The 22,019-nt window shown below is 52.9% G+C and overlaps 1 protein-coding gene across 1 annotated transcript in view; it reads left to right on the top strand.

The window, feature by feature from the left end:
* Positions 1 to 22,019, top strand: part of CACNG4 (calcium voltage-gated channel auxiliary subunit gamma 4) — a 58,158-nt gene that overhangs the window by 25,503 nt on the left and 10,636 nt on the right. The window lies entirely within an intron of this gene.

Genomic DNA, 22,019 nt, shown 5'->3' with positions numbered 1-22,019 from the left:
TGTAAGAGGCCTCGTGATGTGCATGTGGAGCTCAGTGGGCTGCCCAGCGGGCTGCACCTACCAGGCCTCACCAACCCCAGTCCCCCCCGGGACACAAAGACTGCCTGGCTCCGGTTCTTGTGGGCCTGTGGCCTGCAGTGGAGGCCTGGCAGCTCCATTTCAGGACTCAGCATTTGCTGAGAGGTTTTCCATCATTTATTAATGAGTGTTGGCAGCAGCCCTGCAAATTAGGGCTCAGTTGGAGATGAAGGCTTTGAGAGGCTGGGCAGGCAAAGCCAAGCTTCCAAGGCTGTGTCACTCTTGGTACAGGAAGAGGCTTTGTGAGGCTCCTGCTGCCACAGCTGCCTATGGGCCATGCCCCAAAGTGCTTCATCCTCCCAAAGCAAAGATAGTGCATTTGGCGGCAAAAGGCTCCTTCTCACCCCTGCTGGGGCTGGGCTGGGCCCCTGTGCACAGGTGCCTACGACCATTTGTCTACCTTTCCCCCCATCACTGTCCCAGCTGGAGCTCGCCGTGCACAGGCTCCCCCATGTGCCTGTGTGTGCACAGACAGGTTGGTTCACCCTGTCGTCCAAGGACAAAAGCCTTTTAGTGATGGAGCTAAAGTTTACAGCGTACACCTCCTCTAATGTGGACACATCTGGAGAAGACACATCAGGCACTCTATGTGAGTCAGGACCTCTCATGCTATATCTACTCTTCACCCTCCTGTAATCCTGTTCAGAGCAGAAAAAATGAGGCACAGAGGGATTCAGCAGCTGCCAAGTACAAACAGCCTGCAATGGTCTCAGCCAGACTGCCAAATTGGCCCCCAGATGGCCTGGTCATAGTGACCACTGAGCACTTCTGTTGGGCATCTGTCATGTAAGTAAAAAGCGTGTGCTTTGGAACCAGATATAATCAAGTTCAATTCCTGGCTGTATTCATTGGCTCTATATTGCTTCCTGGAGCCTCGGTTTCCTCCTCTGTGAAATGGGAACACCAGTACCCATCTCCTGGATTTTCAGGATTCACTGATCTCACAGCCGCGTGTCATTGCACCTGTACAGAGTCGGCACACAGCTCTTCCTCCGTACCTTCTTGGAGGCTGATGGTGGGGAGAGGTGAGGATGAGGGTGGGGTGAGGAATGTGGGAGTCCTGGCATCGACAGGAGGAAGGCTGGAGACATCCGCCCCTTGGATTATCCAGACGTCCACGACTGAGGAATGGAGGTGGACGAAGCCACCTTGCAAAGTACAGGACACTCCATCCAGCATCTTTATTCTTCAACAAATGTCCCCTGGGGCCAATTTCAAATCAAGTCTAATCGGGTACCTAAAAGTAAAAAGTCCATAACTCAGTGTCATTAGATGTAAAATATTCAGGCCTCGGTGGACGTGGCCCTGGCTCCCGGCCACGGCACTCACGCTGCCGACCCGGGTCGTGGCATCTTGACAAGCTTCATGTTCCAGCTGTAACTGGTTGCGCTGGAGATGGGTGGCTCTGGCTTCTGCCAGAGGACTGAAGGGTGTGTTGCTCGAGTGTCTGGGTCCAGATCTCAACGGGAGGAAAGGTGGCTTAATGAATAATGAAAGCTTTGCGATTGCATGGCAGCTGCTCGCAGAGCCTGCGGAACCTCAGGCTTTTCAGCCCTGGCTAGGAAAAGGGGAGGCGTCGGGCGGGCAGAACGGAAGCTCGCAGGATTGGGGGTCTCGGGAGTCCCCACCTTCGCCCGCTGGCATCTTCTCGAGGTGGGCCAGCATTTCTTCCAGAATATCAAGACTTTAGGGACTTATCACAGAATGTGTTGTATTGAAAATGGGGTCTATGCAGACCTCTGAGTTCTTTTTTCCTTGTTGCTGTCAGTTCAACCTGTTTATGAGGCAGTAGTTTCTACCTTTGGAATCGGTTGAAATGGAACTTGTCTGACATCTGGCTCCACTGGATCCCAAACTGGTGCTCAGAGTGAGGCCCATGGATTTGCCCCTTGAACATTCACATTTATCATATTACAGTCAACTTGTGGTTCCAGGAGTGATTTGTTAACTTAGGAGGGTTGCTGACAAGCAGCTCATTCCTGGCATCTTGTGGACAGGCGTGGCACACCCCGCCAGGGCCTTCCTGCTTTGTTACTGGGCATTCTGGTGGCATTCCTGGGCATCTCACCTGCTGCTGGGGAAGAGGGATGAGAGTGCAGAGGGGATGGTTTTTTCTGCCTTTTGCGTGTGGACACAGAGCTGGGGGGCCAGGAGCAAGCGGTGCCCCGCCCTACGTCCCCAGTGCGCAGAAGCCCTCTTTGGAAAAATTCAACTGACTTGAATCCAGCAAACACTGAATAGGAGCTTGAGATTCAAAGATAACAAAGTCTCAGACCTGGCCCTCTGGCTTGAGGTAGGGAGGGGGAGAAATTTAAATATAATCCGGGAGGTTGCGGTGGCGGGGTGTGCACTGGTCATTATGAGTATGAAGAGGGGACAGGCCCAGGAAGCCTTCTGGGAAGAGGCGGCACCTGCCCTGATGACTTTTGAGAGTTCACAAGGGGGTTGGGGGAGGAGAGAGAGAACACCCTGAACCAGGACATTGTTCAGAACAGCACGAATAAGGAACCCTGCATAGTTCAGTGTTGTTGGCGGACAGGGCCAGCGATGAGACTGAGGGTCGACAGGAACCAGCCCGTGGTGGCTGGCACACCCCAACTTCATCCTGCAGGAGGTGCAAAGTCATTGATGGTGCAGTGGTCAGAGTCCCACGTCACCAGATCACCCTGGCAAGTGGTTATGAGGGAGGCAATGGTGGGGATGCCAGTTTAAAGTCATGCAAACCCAAACGAGGATGGGGTAGTGTGGATGGAGAAAAGGGAGGGATTTGAGGCATCTTTGGGAGGTAAAACTGCAAAATTGGCTGGTAGGTGAAATACAGAGGGGTGGAGAAGAGAGAGGAGTCAGGACGCCCTCCCGTGAGGGTCCCCGGAGTGGGGACAGTCAGGCATGAGAGGAGGCGACGGTGTGATGGCTCAGTTGGAGTTATGCTGAGTCGCCATCCCTGCGGGCATCCAGGTGATGTCCCCTGGGGGGTTGGTTGCCCGGGTCTGAGGGGGAGCCACAGCGTAAAGAGAATGGTTAAAACCTGCAGGAGCATGAGGATGGGACGTGAGGGCAGAGGAGAAACTTGGGGAGAAGGGGAAAGAGGAGGAGCCCCTGGAAAAGTTTGAAAAGGACCAGCCAGGGAGCAAAGAGAGCGTGAGAGAGAAAGGCCCCAGGAGCCAGGAAAGTAGCCACACCTGAGAAGCATTGCAAAGAGCAAGGGTGCTGGGCTGTTTGCCTTGAAACGTCAGGGTTCAGGACACTTCGGGGCTGTTCTTGATAGAGTGGCATTGGGGAAAGACACCCACCTGAGCCGCAAATTCAGGGGCCCTGTGAACGGAGGCAGAGCTCCCCGCGCTGAGTCGCAGGCGTCCTGCCAACCATGGGGCACTTACTGAACGTGAGCGCTCCTGAGCTGCAGGTGGAAAACCGCAGGTTGAGAGCGCCGGCCTGCAGCCAGTCCCTGGCCCCTCAGGAGGCACCTCCACTGCCCTGAGTGTCCCTCCTCCGGGCAGGTGGCCCCTTTCCAGTGCGTGATTGAGCTCACCTCAGGCACGCTCCTGGGCCGCGCATCCAGTCCCAACCCCTGCCTCGTGTTTGGCTTCATGTGCAAACACTCCGCACATCCTGCCTTCCCAACTGAGCCCTTCCACGCACATTTGCAAGAATCTATCTTGGGTATCTGGTGTGGTACAAAAGTTGGTGAAGGGAAGGCCCCGCTGAGATGGTCCAGGGAGCTCATGGAACATTCCAGAATATGGTTGGCCCTCCATCAGCCCTTGAATTGCCAGTTGGTACGTGTATATATTTATTTATAGTTCGAGAGGTGGTAGAACCTCAGGCTTGAGTGCTCAGGCTCCAAAGGATGACCGTTTGGGTTCCGGTCCTAACTCAGCCCTTACTATCTGGGCAACTCTGTGCAACTATAATCTCTCAGAACCTCAGTTTCTTCATCTGTAAAATGGAGTGGTGACAATAGAAGCACCCACTTCAGAGGGTTGTAATTGTAGTGAGGACTGAATGAATTAAAATATAAAGTTCTTAGAACAGTGATGTCCTCAGTAAGTGTTAGCTGCTATTGCTGTTATTATTATTAGCAGTAGCAGAAGTCGTGGTGGTGCTGGTAATAGTGGTGGTAGTCATCAGAGGAGCAGATCTTGACCCCAGCCAGAGTGGCCCCATCCACGGACTTCAGGTCAGTGTCCCTTGCCCATCTCCAAAGACTGGTGAGAAACCAGGACAACTGCGACCTATTGGGATGGACGAGGCTCCAAGTGGGGGCTGGTGACTGGGCAGCTTCCTGAGTTGGGCTTTACTTAGGGGACTTAGAGAACGAGCTGGCTCCTTCCTCCGCACTGGCTGTCAGAGGGCCTGGGAAGGGGATGGTGGGCTGTGGATTAAGAAGCCACCTGGAGAATTTAGACAGAATTAGTGATGTCCAGACCTTGATTGCTTTCCTAATCAGCTGATGGGTGTGACACGCACCTACACCTACCGGCTTTCTGCTGGCCTCGCCCCGGGCTCTCCTGTGAGCAGAATCGTGCTGCAGCTGGGCCTCTCTTTCTTTGTGTGGTTCGCCCGCATTTCTCTTGCTTAATGGTGGGGAGCTGGAGTATCGCTTCCCATTAACTTTTATCCTCCCCGTAAACGGCCTGCTTAACTCACAATGACACTTGTCCCGCTCTGTTCCCTAGGGTTTCTCGTCTCTCCTGCACAGCCAGCCTGTTCTCCCTGCATCCCAGCCCACCAGCCCCCACCCCACTCCTGGGCTGGCCTTGGTGTCGTATTTGCATCTTTCTTTTTCACGTGAGCAGAAGCCCCAGGCCCCAGCTCCAGACCTCCCAGAGGAAACTGAGTCTGAGTGAGCCTTGCTTGGGGCTTAAAGGAGAAGGGCCGAGGTACAGGCACCTGCTCTGGAACCCAGGGCTGTCAACAGGGAGCCTGGGGGGGGGGTGGACTCTGGGACGGACTGGGGGAAGGAGGGACACGGAGGACAAGTGAGACCTAGTGGCCAAAGCCCCCAGGCCCTAAGTGTGAGGAAGTGAGCAAAGTGGCCCCCGGAAAGGCCACTTTGGAAGAGTGCTAGTGTCCCTAAGCCAGGATGGTTAGTCTGAAGATGGGCAGTGTTGGGGGGGACAGATAAGCCTTGGGGAATCCTCCCTCTCTGCACCAAATCAGCAGGTGGCCTTGAATGAGATCCTTATCCCCAAGCCTGGATTCTGCCTGGCCTCCCTGCCTCCACTCTGTCCCCTTCCAGGGGGACAAAAAAAAAGCAAATCTGGTCCTGCCTTAGCCTTCCGTGCTCCCTGCTCCGAGGCCGCCGTTCTGCCTCCTCCCCCTGCTGTCTAACTCTGGCCCCGCAGGCCTCTTTCACCTGCTCAGCCCTGCCCGACCTTTTGTCCCTGGGCTGTGACGGTGCTCTCCCTCTTTCTAGAACTCCCACTTGTCTTCATCTTGCTGATTCCTGCTCCTCCTTCAGGGCTCAGCTCGAGTGTTGGTTCCTGGATGGTGTCCCTGACCTGGTTACAGGCTCCCCAGACCCCCTCGGCTCCAACTCCAAGGCAGGGATGGGGCGGCTCTCTCACCGCCATAGCCCAGTGCCCGGCACACGGCAGGCTCTCAGTGTGTAGGTGCCGGGGGCTGTACTGGGTGGCTGAATACACAGCTTCTCTCCAGTACTCGAGGGGCCCCCGTGGGGGAGATGAAATTGACATTCTCTTCTGGCTCCATAGAGAATGGAAGGTCCAAGGTCCCAAAATAGTGAAGTCCTTCCTGGAAAGCTGCCAGTGGCCTGGGTGCAGGCAGGACGTCAGGTGCACTTGGGGTTGGGGTAGAGTGACACAGGCATCAGGTGTGGCTGGTTAGCCCAGGAGCTCTAAGGTCTCATCTAGGCCCATGGTTTGGCGGCTCCTCACCGAGCGCCCTGGAAGCACCAGGGCTCTAGCAGGTGGTGGAGAATTTTAACCTGGCACTCTGGACTGCAGGTACAGGAGGTAGCGAGAGGGGTCTTGAAAACTGGGTTTGAACTTGGTATCTGGCTGCCCTGGGTACTCAGCGGGTAGCTGTGTGCTCCCTCAGCCCTGCCCACTGCCAGAAAACGCTGGTGACCTGGCAGGTGTGTGCTGTCCCAGATGCAGGCTGTCTCCACCTGCCATCTTTCCTCTCTCTCTTCCCCTTTTCTCAAATAGAATAGGGATCAGGGTAGTGGTGAGCGCTCTGGTTCTGGGGTCAGACAGAGCAAGTGAGAATCCTGGTCTGGCTACGTGGGGCAAGTTACTTGCCCTATCTGACCCTTGGCTTCTTCATCTGTAAAATGGGTTGGTAGGAGCTCCTATTTCATAAGTTAGTTTTGAGGAGTAGATGAGAAAATGGAAAGAGCTTAGCACAGTGTTTTGCGGGGAGTTTAGTGCTCAGCTGAAGCCCTCCCTTATTAGTCCATTAGTAATGGGGCCAGGGGAAAAACCGGGTCCCTTTCCTGGGCCTCCTACGAGTAAGGGAAACTTTGCTTGTTTTGAAAGCTGCAATGTCATGGTATATGAGGACAAGAAAGTCCATGTCGGTCCTGGCAAGGGGACAAACCTGGCCTGCTCCCTTCTGATAGTAGGACCAGCTATCTCTTTGTCACTGGAGCAGGGCTGATTATAATACCAGCTTACATGTTTTAAGCACTTACCATGTGCCAGCCACAGTGACATTTAAAAACTGCATTAACTTGTCCCCCAAACAGCCCTCTGAGATTATCTCCATTTCTGATCTCCGTTTCACAGATGGGAAAAATGAGGCACAGAGAGGTTAATTAGGACCCCAAGTCACACAGCAAATAGGTGACAACAGAGCCAGGATTCAAAACCCCACAGATGATTTCAGAACCTACCACCTCTATGCTGTCCAGCCAAGGGATGATCAATAGATATCATCCCGACCAGTAGCCCCTGAATGGTGTACTGTGTTGAGAAGAATTTAGGCTGTGATGAGAGGAGAATATTACTGTGATGGATTAGCAATGTCAGCCATGGACTTGGGAAGGGAAGACTCTATGCAGGTCACTTATCCATCAGCAGCCATGGCACTTCTGATATTTGGGGCTAGATGGTTCTTTGTTGGGGCGGGCTGGATGTGCAGTGTAGGACGCAGGATGTTTAGTGGAATCCCTGGTCTCTGCCCACGAGTTGCCAGTAGCACCTCACCCTGCCCCACCCCACGTTGTGGCAATCAAAACTGTCTCCAAACATTGTCAGGTGTCTCCTGGGAGGCAAAGTCACCCCTGGTTAGGAAACTTTTCACTTGAGTAGGCCGTGGGGGACGGGCACAAGACCTCTGAACTTGGAGTCAAGAGACCATCATTCTAGGCTTGTCTGTGCTACCAAACAGCCTGTCCCCGTGAAAATGCCCCTTCACCTCTCCAGGAGTCAGGTTCTTAATGTACAAAGCGAATGAGATGAAGTTGATGGTCCCCAGGGTCCCTTCTATAAGTTCACGGTTCTCCACTGTGATTCTCCCTGCCTCACCCAGACCCTTCAATTAAAACTCTCAGGTTGCTGGAGCACAACTTCCCAGAGATCTGCAGAGGCAAACCGACAGAAGAGCCTGGAATCTGCAGAGCAGTTTCCCCCTGGAGCTCCATATTTGCTCTTCATTAAAAGAAAGAAAAAAACCCAGACCCTTGATACTGAGGTTTTTTCCAAGCAGCAGTTATCAAGCAGATACAAGTAGAAGAATCACAGAGACAGTAACTGAACACCCATTTCCCTGTGTTAGGAGAGAAAACGAGCTATTGGTGGGGGAAATCTCCCCAGCTCCGTTCAATTACGAATCTCGGCAGGAAGCCTGGAAAATCCCCGCAGCTCTGGAGCAGCGCGTTGGAGGAGGCGTGAGGCTGGCGCGGTGGGTTCTCGAAGATGTGGGATGAGGGATGAGGCCAGGTGCCCACCTCCCACCAAGGGCAGGGGGTGGGCAGGGGTGAGGCTGTGAGGGGCGGGGCTCTGGGGCCCGAGGGCCATCGCCGGGGTCCTCCCGGCCGGTGTTTCATGAGATGGAAGCTCTTCTGCTGGAGGAAACTTCCAAGGGGTTGGTTCGTTGACAGCCAGCCAGCAGCAAGGCTTTTTTATCCAGTGGGAGAGAAACCACCATTTATGGGAAGCTTCTCCCTGCTGGCACACATGGTGTCGGTCCCTCTTCCTTCTTCCTTCTGGCAACTGTGTGAGGTCTGTGGATATGGCCCACGTGACAGACAGGAGACAGCGATGTCATAGGTTAGCTGACTGGCCCAGCGAGTGTGGGCGCCCTTCAGCCCCACAGGTGGTACAGACCACAAGAGGCTGAAGCTCGCAGGTCACGCAGCGTCTGCGGGGTGGCTTGTCTGTCTTGTGAGAGGGTCGCAGACCTACCCTGAGGAATGAAGTTGGGCCTGGGTTTCTGAGCCAGTGAGGACTGGGCTGGAATCTCCTTGTCTCAGCGAAGGTGCGGCTGATTGGGGGGTGGCGTTCTCCTGACTGCAAGCACAGAAACCAACTTCTGGCTGATCCCCAAAGAGGACTTTACTGGATTGAAGGAGTTTAACAGCTGAGACCATGGAAGGAAAGAGTCAGGGACCCCCAGAGATGGCATCACAGACCCCTCAAGCACACCCCATCAGTGCACTCCCAATGTCCCTTGGCCCCTGGATCTCGTCTGTCTCTGATTGAAAATCCAAACTCCTGAGAGAGCATCTGACTGGTCCAGCCTGGCCAGAGGACTGCCCAGGATCCCCAGCTGGGGACAAGGCCATGGCATGTGGCCACTGGGGAGGTTCTTTGTGAGGAACTCATTTTCAGAGAAAAGGGCTCCCTGTGGGTACACCCCAGAGGACCACCAGAGCCGCAGGCAGGGCTGAGTCCTAGGCAGATGGCCACCCCCTCTGAGCCACTGCCCGCTGTCCCCAGCACAAGACCCTCAGAGTCCAGACCCAGAGAGATGCCTCCTTTACCCTTACTTTCAGCTCATTCCAGGTTTATAGGAACAGAGTTCAGAGGCAGAAGTGGATTCTCTCCTGGAACCCCGCTTCCTGAGAAGGGCTGGAGCCACAATGTGTTCCAGACAGAACTCAGTCCCTGGGCTGGCTTGGTGCCAGAGTCCAGCCCCATTGAGACAGGTGCTGCTGAGGACAGGAGACTGCTCCCCCAAATCCTCCACTGGCCCACTCCAGTCTGCCTGGACGGGAGACACCCTTTGGACCTAGTGGCTCCCCTAGTCTGCGGGAGACAGGAGGTGCATTGGAGGAGGGCACCCGGCCTTGCTGCCTGGTCACACAGACACGGACCCAGGGGAAGAAGACAGCACGAGTCTCTGTGCGACCTGTTGTTTTCTGTTGCTTCTGAGGCAGCACTGCTTAGAGCTTCTCAGGTGTCTGTCGCCCTGAGCGGCAGCAAGTGGGGGGCAGACAGTCCCAGTCCAAGGAGCCGCCATCACCCCATCAGCACCCTCCCTGCCCCTCGCTCCTGGCACCGACAGGTGCCAAGGCTGCCCAGGGCTTACTGGCAGCTGCAGGAAGCTGCCAACTCGGAGCCAGAGTTTAAATGTGTCTCTCCCCACAAGCAGCTCCAATACAAGGGAGCCATGAAGAGAGAGCTTGTTACTCCTGGCAGCGAGGAGCCCGCAAGCTTCCAGGCAGCTGGGCTCCTCTGGGGCTAAAAGGAGCCACCAAAGGGGCCCCAGAATGGGACCTTCAAACCCTAGTGGGCCAAACGACACCTGGCTGGGTTGGGAATAGAATTACAGACATTCAGAGTCTGAAGGGACTAGAGCTCCCTGCCCGAGTCAGGAGCCTCTCCCAGCTTCAGGGAAGCTCACGGTGGCACTCAGAGCCCATGGCTTTAAGTCCAGTCCCCTTACAGAGCAATTCGGGCCACCTCTGTGACTGCAGCCCCACCTACACTTGCAGCCTCAGTCCCTGCCCTCCCCCCACGCACATCCTCTTCCAGAAGCTCACTCCCCAGACATGCCTACGGGCTTTCCCTCTGCCTGGGCACCATGTGTCAAGTACTACTTACTCTTCAGCTCGGTAGAACTCCAGCCTGTCCCCGAAGCTGTCCCAGACCCCCACCCCGCGCTCACCCTTCACCCTGTGGAACTCCGTGGGCCTGCGCCTCCCCTCGTCACACGGGTCACTGGCTCCTTTGTTCTGAGGTGATGTGTTTGTTCTCCTCCCCAACTGGGTCCGTGACTTTGGGGTGTCACAGGGCCTGGCACCAGTACACGAATACTGAATTAAAAGAAGGAGTGGGCCAAGGGTAGAATGGATAGACATGTCTGTGTCAAGAGAAAAACCCCAACAGATCATAGAGGGACGAGGTGCCTCTGTGCATCTAAGCCATGGCTCTCAAAAGTAGACAGCACATGTGACACTTCAGCAGAGGCTGGTGGTAGGTGCCAGCATTTGCCCAAAGAGAATTCCCAGGCTTGGAGTCCCAAGCGTTTGCCCAGGGAGAGGCCACGGAGGGCTCCTCTCCTGACTCTCATTGGAAAACAGTCTGGTCTGAAGGCAACTCCAAGAAATGAGGAGTTGAAAACCCATCCTCACAACATCACCATGACTTCTCCTCCTCCAGATGTGTTGACCAACACGGGTCCATTGGGTCTCACTTCAGCTCTGAGAGATTGTGAAAATATTTGCCCATTGTCTTGAGGAGCAGCTCTCCTGACCTCTGCTCTGCAGCCCAGACTGGGTTCCTCAGCGATGTGCTCTCTGAAACTCGGACTACTCCTTCAGAGCCCTTTCCTCAGTCGTCATTCAATGCTGTGTGACCAGAAAGCTCCAGAAGGGCAGGGACCGTGTCTGTCTTGTTCTCCTCTTGTATTATTGATTATTGTTGAAACAGAAGCATGCCACAATGTATAAAGCCTTAAACATACTAGGAGTTGATTTCCTGATCATGTACCAGTCCAGAGTGGGCGGTCCTCTGAATGGACGGCTGTCCTCCACAGTGTGACTCAGGGATCCAGGCCCCTTCCATCTGTGACTCCACCATTCCCTGTGGCTTGTGGGGGAGGGATGGAGATGGAGGGGTACACTCACTCCATGGCTCTCATCACATTTCATTGGACAGTTTGGTCACATGGCCACATCTAACTGCAAGGGAACCTGGGAAGTACAGTGTAGCCTTGTGTCCAGTAAGAAGAGCATGGAGATTTTAGCGAGCAGATACTCCACTACATCTCTGAATCCCTAGCATCTAGCACACAGCAGGTGCTCAATAAATGTAAGTTGGATGGAGGAACTGAAGGCTGTAGCGGCTTACCAGAGTCTCACAGAGTGTCACTAACAAGCCAGGAAGCGAGGGTTCCCCCTGGAAAGTCCAGCCCAGCCCACGCTGCCTCTCCACGCCTGGAGCTTCTCTATAGGAAGCCGTGGAGAGGTTACCCAGCAGCCTGCCCCGCGGCAACCGGAGAGAGGCCACCCCGGAGGGGACCAGAGGGTGCCAGTCGGGAAATCCCAGTTACTCAGAGGATTCTTTGGAGATAGGTGTGGAAGTGGAGAAATTACGAGGGGGGTCTCTGAGGGACAATGACAGGGAGCAGGAGGCAGGGCAGGGGACACAGCCCAACGGGTGGGAGAAGCATGGGGCCTGGGGTTTCTCGCAGTAGCTTGGAGCACTGGGCTGCATGCGTGACCAGGGCAGCTGCTCCACTGTGTCATGGGTGAAATTGTGTCCCCAGCCCTAAAATTCTTATGCTGAAGTCCTAACCCCAGTACCTCACAATGTGACCTTATTTGGAATAGGACTTTTTTTTTTTTGAAACGTATTGATTATACATATTTGTGGGGTACAGAGTTGAATTTCAATTTCAATACATGTATACCATGTGTGATGATTAAACTAGGGTAATTAGCACATTCATCATTATAAAACAATCATTTCTTTGTGAAGAGGACATTCGATCTAGCTATTTGATAACATGCAGTAAGTTATTGATAATTGTACATGCCTAGCTCGACTGTACACCAGCCTAATTTTTGTCCTACCTCGCTGTTTTGTGTCCTCTCACCAACTCCACTCCGCCTTCCTCTTTCCCGCCTCTACTAACCACAGTTCTACTCTCTCCTTCTGAAAGTTCAGCTTATTATTATTACTGTTTATTTATTGACTTATTTTTAGCTCCCACATATGAGTGAGGACATGTGGTATCTCTCTTTTTGTGCCTGATTTATTTCACTTGACATAATTTTCTCCAGGCTCATCCATGCTGCTGCAAATGGCAGAATTTCATTCTTTTTTATGGCTGAGCAGTGTTCCATCACGCACCTCTACCACATTTTCCTTATCCAGTCATCTGTTAATGGACATTTAGGTTGGCTTGGAGATAGGGTCTTTACAAAGGTAATCAAGGTAAAATGAGGTCAGTAGGGTGAGTCCTCATCTGGTGTGACCAGTGCCCTTATGAAAAGGCGATATTTGGACACAGACACGCACACATAGTGAGAAAGCCATGAGATGCAGGGTGATGCTTCTACAAGCCCAGGAATGCCAAGGTTGCCAGCACACCCCCAGGAGCTAGAGAGAGGGTGGCACAGATTCTCCCTCACAACCCTCCAGCAGAGGCCGATCCTGTTCACACCTTGACCTTGGACTCCAGCCTCTAGCACTGTGAGGGGATATGTCCCTGTTTCCTCAGCCCCCAGTCTGTGGAGCATTTGTCACGGCATTCCTAGGGGACCAATGCACCCTGCCTGTCTGTGCTGAAGTGATCTTGGCTATTGACTTCAGACCTGCTTACAGACAGGTCCTTTGTCTGTAATCAGGTCTGAGGACCAGAGCAGGCTCCTGCCTGCCTTTGCTCCACACCTCCTTTGCCACCCCTGCCCCACGCAGCCCCCTTCAGGAATGGAAGCCCCAGGGCCCGTCAACCTCAAGTCCCCCCCGTCTTAGTCTGTTCAGGCTGCTGTAACAAAATGCCATAAATTGGGTGGCTTATAAACAACAGAAATGTATTTCTCACAGACTGGGGGCTGGGAAGACCAAGATCAAGGCACCTGCAGATTTGGTTCCAATAAGGGCCTGTTTCCTGGTTTAAAGACGGCACCATCTTGCTGTGTCCTCACATGGTGGAGGCCAGATGAGGTCCCTGGGGCCTCTTCTTCTTCTTCTTGTTTTACAGAGTTTATTAGGCTGATACAGAAATTTGCAGGAGCATTTTTCAGAATTGACATTTTTCCATGCAGGAGACTTATTGGAGACGTATTAGCTTCTACAATCCCATCAGTAACAATGAAAGAGAGAGAGAGATCTCCACAGAATGCTTAAAGTCTGAGATGTTTAATTATCTTTATTAGAATCTTAGGAAGCTGAAGGTTTAAGTCTAGGCTCCTACTTTAAGTTGAAAGAAATCTGTTCTCATCATCTTTTTTCCTTTTATTTTTTATTTATTTAATTTTTTAGTTTTATCACTTTACAGTATAAACATTTTTTTTGGCCTGGGCCTCTTTCATAAGGGCACTAATCCCTTTCATGAGGGCTCCACCCTTATGACCTAAGCACATACCTCCCAAGTGTCCCACCTCCAATACCATCACGTTGGGGTGGGAGTTTCATCAATTGGGGAGGATCAGACACTCAGACCGTAGCAGCCCCCACAGAAACTGTACAGTACAGTCCCATCTGCTCAGCCTACCATGCTAGACCCCCACCCCCACTGCAGCCTCTTCTGCCTCTACTTCCCCTGTTTCTACTCTCCAGCCAGGCCAGGCCATCTGTGCTTCTGGAACCTTCATGCCTTTGCCCCCAGTGTCCCCTTTGCACTGTCCACCATAGCTTCTCCTCTGCACACATTGGCACCTCCAAAAAATCATAACCTCTGCCATAGCCAAGCACTGCCCTCCTGCCCACCCCGCCCTCCCTGACTGCTTGCTGTCCTGACTGGTGTGGGGCCCTGGATTAACCTTCACCTTTGCCAGTGAAAGGTTAATCCTAGCCTGAAACAAGAGTGTCAGGGACCCACAGAACCACATGTAGCTCTGAGAACACACCGCGTCCTTCTGCCTCCCAAGTGTGCCAGGCAAGGGCATGGACTCTGAAGCCAGGCAGCTGGGTTTGAATCCTGGCTAGGGGGTTAGTAATCCTGTCCAGGGTTTGTATGAAGATGAAGTGGGTTAATAAATGTGAGGTGCTTGAAATAGAGCCCGGGACATAATAGGTGCTAAGTAAATACTTGCTGTCACTCTTACCGTGAGGATAACACTTTCCCACCCCCTCCTCACCCGTCAGCCCAGGGAAAGCCCTGCCACCCCTCAGTTCTCCAGCTCCTCCACAAAGTCCTGGTTTGTTTCTGGAATGGTCTGTATCCTCCTGGAAACACACAGCCTTCCAGCCCTGCTAGGCTGTCCTCTCCCTTGCTGAGGGAAGTGCGGTGGCAGGGGAAGGGCCAGGCTGGTGGATGAGCAGCTCCGGGAGGACACAGGAGGAGGGGCAGTCTTGGCAGTTGATTGGCACGAGGACGGGGGGCACAGGCATGCTCTGAGCTCCTCCCGCATGCCCCTTCTGAGATAAGGCCTTGGACCAGGGCTGTCACCCATGTACAGCTACCCCATTTCACAGTGTCCAGTCCAGTGAAACCTCTCTAATTTGGACTAGTTAGGAGACAGCCACTTGAAATTATTCTGAAGTCCAAATTGATAGCTATTTAGAAAGCTAGATGTCATTTGATTACAATCACATGCTGCATAATAACCCTTCTGTCAACAACGGACCACATATCTGAAAGTGGTCCCATAAGACTGTAACGGAGCTGAAAAACCCCTATTCCTAGGGACGTCCTCAAGGCATAGCACAAAGCGTTGCTCACGTAGGAGCAATAGGAGATACCATACGGCCTAGGCGTGCTGGGCTACACCCTCCAGGTTTGTGTAAGTGCACTCTGTGATAGTCCCACAATGACGACATCACCTAACGCTGCATTTCTCAGAACGTGTCCCTTCAGTAAGCAACCGATGACTGCATTGTCAAGTTCATAAGACGATTCAAAGGAAGCTGGTGTGACGTTTGGCCCAGATGTGGTTCTCACCTGCTCCTCTGTCTCTGGTCTGGGTGGCCTCAGTCACTGTCCCTTCCTGGCCACTGGGCCGAGTCTGGGGTTCTTTTCCATTACTCATATTGACCGGGAGGGCAGGGGATGCTCTAAGATCTTGTGTCTGAGCAGCGCCCCCCGGGGTGTCTCTCCCAGGACGTGGGCTCCACACCTTCATCTTGACCTCAGCACCTTTGAGTTCAGCCTCAATTTCAGGACAAGAGTTGACAATCTAAATCGCCTTGGATGTCTTCACCTGCCTTGTAGCTCTTATCACCGCCTGAAGTGATGTTGATGTGCATTTATTTTACTTCCTTGTGTCATCAGCTCCACCCCAGAATGGGACCTTCATGAGAGCCAAGACTCTCAGTCAGACTGGCAGCCCCAGCGCCTGGAACCATGCCTGGCATGTCGTTCTGCTCAGTACAAGTGCCGCTGAGGAATTAATGAAATGAATGAATGAATGATGAGCAAACAGTTAAAGTGCTGTTGAGGATAAATGAATGATGCATGAATGAACAGAAAAGGTCCCACTCAGCACCCTCTCCCTTTGCTTTATGTCCACATTCACCCCGTCTTACAGCCTAAAGGGGCCCCCAGAGCCCGGCCTCCTCCCTGGGTCTGGAGCTGCCTTCTTATCGAGGGAGACTCCCATTGCCTCTGCTTCACCAAAAGGAAGCTGTTTTCTTGAAGCTAACCCTGAGCTCTTGGTGGCCACCTGGTCTCACTTCCTGCTCTGTCTGGGGGAGGACGACCAGCTGGCCCCCACTGCCTGCAGAGCCCCCTACCTGCAGAGCCCCCACTGCCTGCAGAGCCCCCTACCTGCAGAGCCCCCACTGCCTGCAGAGCCCCCACTACCTGCAGAGCCCCCACTACCTGCAGAGCCCCCTACCTGCAGAGCCCCCACTACCTGCAGAGCCCCCTACCTGCAGAGCCCCCACTGCCTGCAGAGCCCCCACTACCTGCAGAGCCCCCACTGCCTGCAGAGCCCCCACTACCTGCAGAGCCCCCACTACCTGCAGAGCCCCCTACCTGCAGAGCCCCCACTACCTGCAGAGCCCCCTACCTGCAGAGCCCCCTACCTGCAGAGCCCCCACTGCCTGCAGAGCCCCCACTACCTGCAGAGCCCCCACTACCTGCAGAGCCCCCTACCTGCAGAGCCCCCACTGCCTGCAGAGCCCCCTACCTGCAGAGCCCCCACTGCCTGCAGAGCCCCCTACCTGCAGAGCCCCCTACCTGCAGAGCCCCCACTACCTGCAGAGCCCCCACTACCTGCAGAGCCCCCACTGCCTGCAGAGCCCCCACTACCTGCAGAGCCCCCACTACCTGCAGAGCCCCCTACCTGCAGAGCCCCCTACCTGCAGAGCCCCCACTGCCTGCAGAGCCCCCACTACCTGCAGAGCCCCCACTGCCTGCAGAGCCCCCTACCTGCAGAGCCCCCACTACCTGCAGAGCCCCCTACCTGCAGAGCCCCCTACCTGCAGAGCCCCCACTGCCTGCAGAGCCCCCTACCTGCAGAGCCCCCACTGCCTGCAGAGCCCCCTACCTGCAGAGCCCCCACTACCTGCAGAGCCCCCTACCTGCAGAGCCCCCTACCTGCAGAGCCCCCACTACCTGCAGAGCCCCCACTACCTGCAGAGCCCCCACTACCTGCAGAGCCCCCACTGCCTGCAGAGCCCCCACTGCCTGCAGAGCCCCCTACCTGCAGAGCCCCCACTACCTGCAGAGCCCCCACTACCTGCAGAGCCCCCACTGCCTGCAGAGCCCCCTACCTGCAGAGCCCCCTACCTGCAGAGCCCCCACTACCTGCAGAGCCCCCACTACCTGCAGAGCCCCCACTGCCTGCAGAGCCCCCTACCTGCAGAGCCCCCACTACCTGCAGAGCCCCCACTGCCTGCAGAGCCCCCTACCTGCAGAGCCCCCTACCTGCAGAGCCCCCTACCTGCAGAGCCCCCACTGCCTGCAGAGCCCCCTACCTGCAGAGCCCCCTGCCTGCATCTGCAGAGGATGCTCGGAAAGGCAGCGTCAGGGTGCAGTGGGAAGAGCCGTGGACGGGGAGTCAGGAAGCTGGATTCCAGGGGCCGCCAATCTGCCACGTACACACACCAGGCATCCCCTGAGCCTCGCTTTCATTTTCTGTAAAATGGGGCAAAGAAGACTTTGTTTTGCAGCCTAGGGTAGAATGCCTGATCGTTCACAGTAGGGCCTCTGCAGTGAGGCTTGTTGAAGCAGGTCTCTGAACCTCTTTGCTCTGTCTTCAAAGAGCATTATTATGGAGGTGAAACAGGCTGATGCGTCCAACGTGTTCAGCACATCAGCTTCCATTTGAGCCCGAGCTCAGGGCTTGTGTGCTGGTGGTGTATCTGGGGTGGCCATTCGAGGGACCGGGCATGGGGGAGGAGCTGGGGACAGTGCAACTGAGATAGAGGGAAAGCCAACGCAAGGGGTGTCCTGAGCTGACCATCACTTGGCTTGGTCCTGCTGGGACTCCCCCTCCCCCATTCAGAAGCAGTGAGAGTGGACTTCAGAACTGCCCACCCCAGGGACAGAATTAGGGAACATTTATCCACCAGCTCCCATCTGTCCTTCACTGCTCAAAGGGTACCCACGGGGGTGTTAATCCCTCGAACTTCCAGATGCGTGCATGCGTGCAGAGCAGTTCCCGCAGGCGACCTACCCAGTGCCGTGGGCAAAAAGCAAGAAATAATTGGTGCAGCTCAATTGAGCCATCAGCAGATTACACCTGCACAGAGCTGGTTGCTGCAGCGGTAAGTGGTTGGAGAAAGAGGTGGGCAGAAGGGTGTCCATACACTCTCAATAGTTGTTGCTGCTATTAATGTTTGCGAGGATCAGGTGAGGTAATGCTTATGAAAATGCTTTGCAAATGATAAAGGATTACATGAATGAGTGCCACTAATAAGTCTCCTTCTGACCTTTTTTTCTCCAGGATTACCTTAATTACGATGGACCTCTGAGTTGGCCCATTATGGAGACTTAGGTCTGATGCCAGTACTCCTGAAATGGCTCATAGGGTGACCAACTCTCCCTGGTTTGCCTGGGACTCTCCCAGTTTTAACACTGAAACTCCTACATCCCCAGAACCCCAAGTCCCAGGGGTTGGTCATCCAGGCTGTACGTGGGGGCCTAACTCCGGGGTATGAACTTCGCAGAGGTCATGGAGGGAGAGGGGGCAGGGAAACTCACCCACAAGAGGCTAAAATGCCACCCACACACCTTCCCATCACTATGATTCACATCTCGCTCACCAGCTTCTGAGTGCATCTGTGGTCATTGCAGACCCCCACGCCACGTTTTCACTTAGAATCAAAGAATCCAGTTCCTCTTTTAATAAGCCTTATTGGTTCATTTTCAGACATTGTAGAAAATTCAGGAAACACAGAAGAATGTAAAGAAGAAAATTTTAATTCACTTATAACCCTGTCACCCAGAAAAAAAACATGGACACATTTTGGGATATTTCTTTCCACATGTTTCCTCTGCTCATACAAATGCCTTTAACAAAAGTGGCCCGTGATGTATGAGATAATATCCACGCACTCCTGTACCTTTTCTCCACAAAATAGTCATGGAATCTTAGAGCAAGAACAGCTCCCCCTGGCCCAATTCCTGGGTTTTATAGGTGAAGAAATAACCCCCCTGAGGCCATGTGATCGTCAAAGTCTTCTCACACTGGTGGTTTCCTGACCCTGGGGAAGGCAAGGGCCACAGTGTCTCTGGGAGCACAGGCCAGCAACCCCCTGCCTCAGTATCCCTGCAGTGTGGGCAGACCAGGATCTCAAAATTACCCACTCTAAATATCACTTAACTGATAACATAGCAAAAGGCCCATTCATGGAGAAAGAACACTGTAAAGTGGACTGGATATGGCTTTCTCTCTCTCTTCTTGCATCAGCCATTAATTTTCTCTCTATTCAATGCCTTAGGCGAACACTAACAAAATTAAATCTGACAGGGATAAATGTGAAGTCCTTAGGACTAAACACTCCACAAAAACAGGTTGGGGGAGGGGACGCAACTGTTGTGAAAAAGAAATTCCTAGGAGACTAAGTCAGCAGTGATACCAGGTCCCATTAAGGGAAGCACGGAGTCTAGAAAAGAGGAGGGATGGCCTGGCCGTGCTCCGGGCTGGTCACACCCAGCTGAACACTGGGTCTGGGGCTGGATGCTGGGCTTCCGGGCACCGTGAGCTGGGAGCAGATCCCCCGGAGGGAGCTCGGGTGAAGACGGGTTCTTGGAACATCAGCAAAGAAATTGCTGAAATGGTTTGCCCAAGAGAGCATGTTTAGGGAAACTGCCTCAAGTTCTTGGCTCTAGAGGCAGGAAGGTATCTCTTTCACTCTCCATGAGGCCAAAGACAACTCGAGACCTTCTCCCCCACAGCCCCACCCCCTCTTTTGACTGGGTGGGGGTGAGGTTGATGCGGTGAGGTCTGTTCATAAGGTCTGGCAAGGGGAAGCCCACCCTCATCCGGTCTGACCTCATTTTAACTTCACTACATCTGCAAGACCCTGTTTCCGAATAAGATACCTGGGATCAAGATTTCAATGTGTCTTTGGGGGGGACACAATTCAGGCCCCTGCAATGCCCATTCCTCACTCTGTCCAGAAGACCTCCCAGTGTGTAAGGGGGAAGGAAGGGAGGAAAGGGAGCCGATGAGTGGCAGAGCTACTGCAGACTGCTACTGCAGACTGTTCAATCTATCTTTGAGCATAATTCCACAGGGTGGCATCCACAATGTGCAGCACAGCCCCAAGAAAGGAAATGTCCATTTTTATGGCAGAATTGCATTGATACATCCGTGAGTATGGACAGTTATGCAGCCACTAAAAAGAATGTGCTTAAAAATGAGTTAATACACTGGACTGTGTGGTTTCTATTTACAATTTCTATCAAATATAAAATAACATTCTAAATGTAGAGTGGAGGTTAGCAAAATATATTAGAGGGGCGTTTGGAGCAAACATTTCTGTATGCAAGCTGATGTTCCCAAAACTGGATTTTGTTTTCAGGTGGAATATATAAATACATAATTTTATCATTTCTGCCACAGCACATTTTTCTTTTCGCATTTTCAGTGCTGAAGAAAGTTTTATATTCCTCTAGTCCCTGTGTTATGTCCTTTTAGGGTTTTCAGCAACTTTTGGATTGATATCAACTTATTTTTTTAATTAAAAAATAAAATACCGTTTTCTTTCTAGTTAAATCTATAGGTATTAACCTGGAGAGATGTTTGTAAATATTGTTGAATGAAAAAAGCAGATTGCAGAGTAAAGTGTATAGTGGAATTCCATTTTAAAAATAGAGGGTAGACAGCCATTCTGGAAACCAGTTTGGCAGTCCCTTATAAAATTAAACATGCAGCTATCATATGACCCAGCAATTGCACTCCTGGGCATTTATCCCAGAGAAATGAAAACGTACGTTCACCCGAAAACTTGTACATGAATGCTTGAAGCAGCATTATTAGTATTAGCTGGAAACAACAGGGGTCCTTCAGTGGGTGACTGATGAAACAAACAATGCCATGGAATACCGCTCAGCAATAAAATGAAACAAACCATTGACACGACAGCTGAGATGAATCTCGAGAGAATTATGCTGAGTGAAAACAGCCCGTCCCCAAAGGTTACACGCTGTATGATTCCATTTGTTAAACATTCTTGAAATGACAAAACTGTAGAAATGGAGAACATTAGTGGCTGCCTTGGGTCAAGGAGGGGGTGGGGCAGGAGGGAGGTGGGCGTGGCTACAAAGGGGCAGTAAGAGGATTCCTCGTGGGGGTGGAATGTTCTGTTTCTTTACTGTATTAATGTCAGTGTCCTGGCTGTGACATTGTACTATATAGTTTTGCCAGATGTTACCATTGGGGAAAACTGAGTAAGGGGTACTTGGATGTTTCAGTATTATTTCTTATAACTGCATGTAAATCTACAATTATCTCAAAATAAAATTTAATTTCAAGAACATGGGCGGGGTAACCCCACATGTATGTATGTACATGAAGATGGGAGAAGGTACACAGCAAACGTTAACAGTCTTCCTCGGAAGAACAAATTTGAAAAGAGAGTATTTACTTTTTCTTTTTCAACCTCTTATTAATTGGACTTTTTCAACAAGTAAGTGTGACTTGGTGATTTTGTTTAAACTCATAAAATGGGAAAAGAAAAAAAAAAAGGTGTAGGGAGGGAGGGCAGAGTGCTCCCCCTACCCCACGCACATCCGGGAAGATGCTTGTTCCAGGTCTCCATGGCAATGTGACTCTGGAGCCAGGAGTGAGCCTCTGTGCCCCCGCCCTCACCAGCCACCCTGCGACCAGCCTGTCCCCGTCCTCTTTCCTCTTGCTCACAAACCCTCAAACCCTTGTGGTTCTCCACCGACTCAGCCACTCCCAAAAGAGCAAGGACACGTCAAGGAGAGACGGGCGATTTCTGGGTCCAGTAGCAGCGACCCTCCCCTTAGCCGTCACTGTGGGCCAGGAATCGCTCTAAGTGCCTTTCAAGGACTGTCTCATGTAGTTCTCCTAAGAGCCCTGGGAGAGGAGGGCTGTGGTTATGCCCACTCTACAGATGAAGAGACTGAGGGGTTAACTACGTTGCCCATGCTAGATCTGCACAGAGAACATCGTGGAAGCATATCCTACCTCTGAGCCCCTCGCTCGGTCACCCCACCATCCCTGACCAGCCCCGCCCTCCCGCTACTGGCTCCTGAGGCCCGTGGGGCTACAGGAAGCAGGGCTGTTCCTGAACACCCCAGCTCTTTGGAGGGAGCGGCTGAAGGGTCCCAGCAGAGGGGAGGGGCAGCTGGCCACCAGCTCCCTGGTGACTGGGGGAAGAGCAGTGTTCTCCTGCTTATCAGGGACCCTCCCAATTGGAAGTACCAAGAGACGGATGTGTGTC

The sequence above is a fragment of the Cynocephalus volans genome, chromosome 16, assembly GCF_027409185.1.
Source record: "Cynocephalus volans isolate mCynVol1 chromosome 16, mCynVol1.pri, whole genome shotgun sequence".
Taxonomy (NCBI): domain Eukaryota; kingdom Metazoa; phylum Chordata; class Mammalia; order Dermoptera; family Cynocephalidae; genus Cynocephalus; species Cynocephalus volans.
Note: the sequence above shows the minus strand (reverse complement) of the source record. Positions and strands in the feature narration are given on the sequence as shown.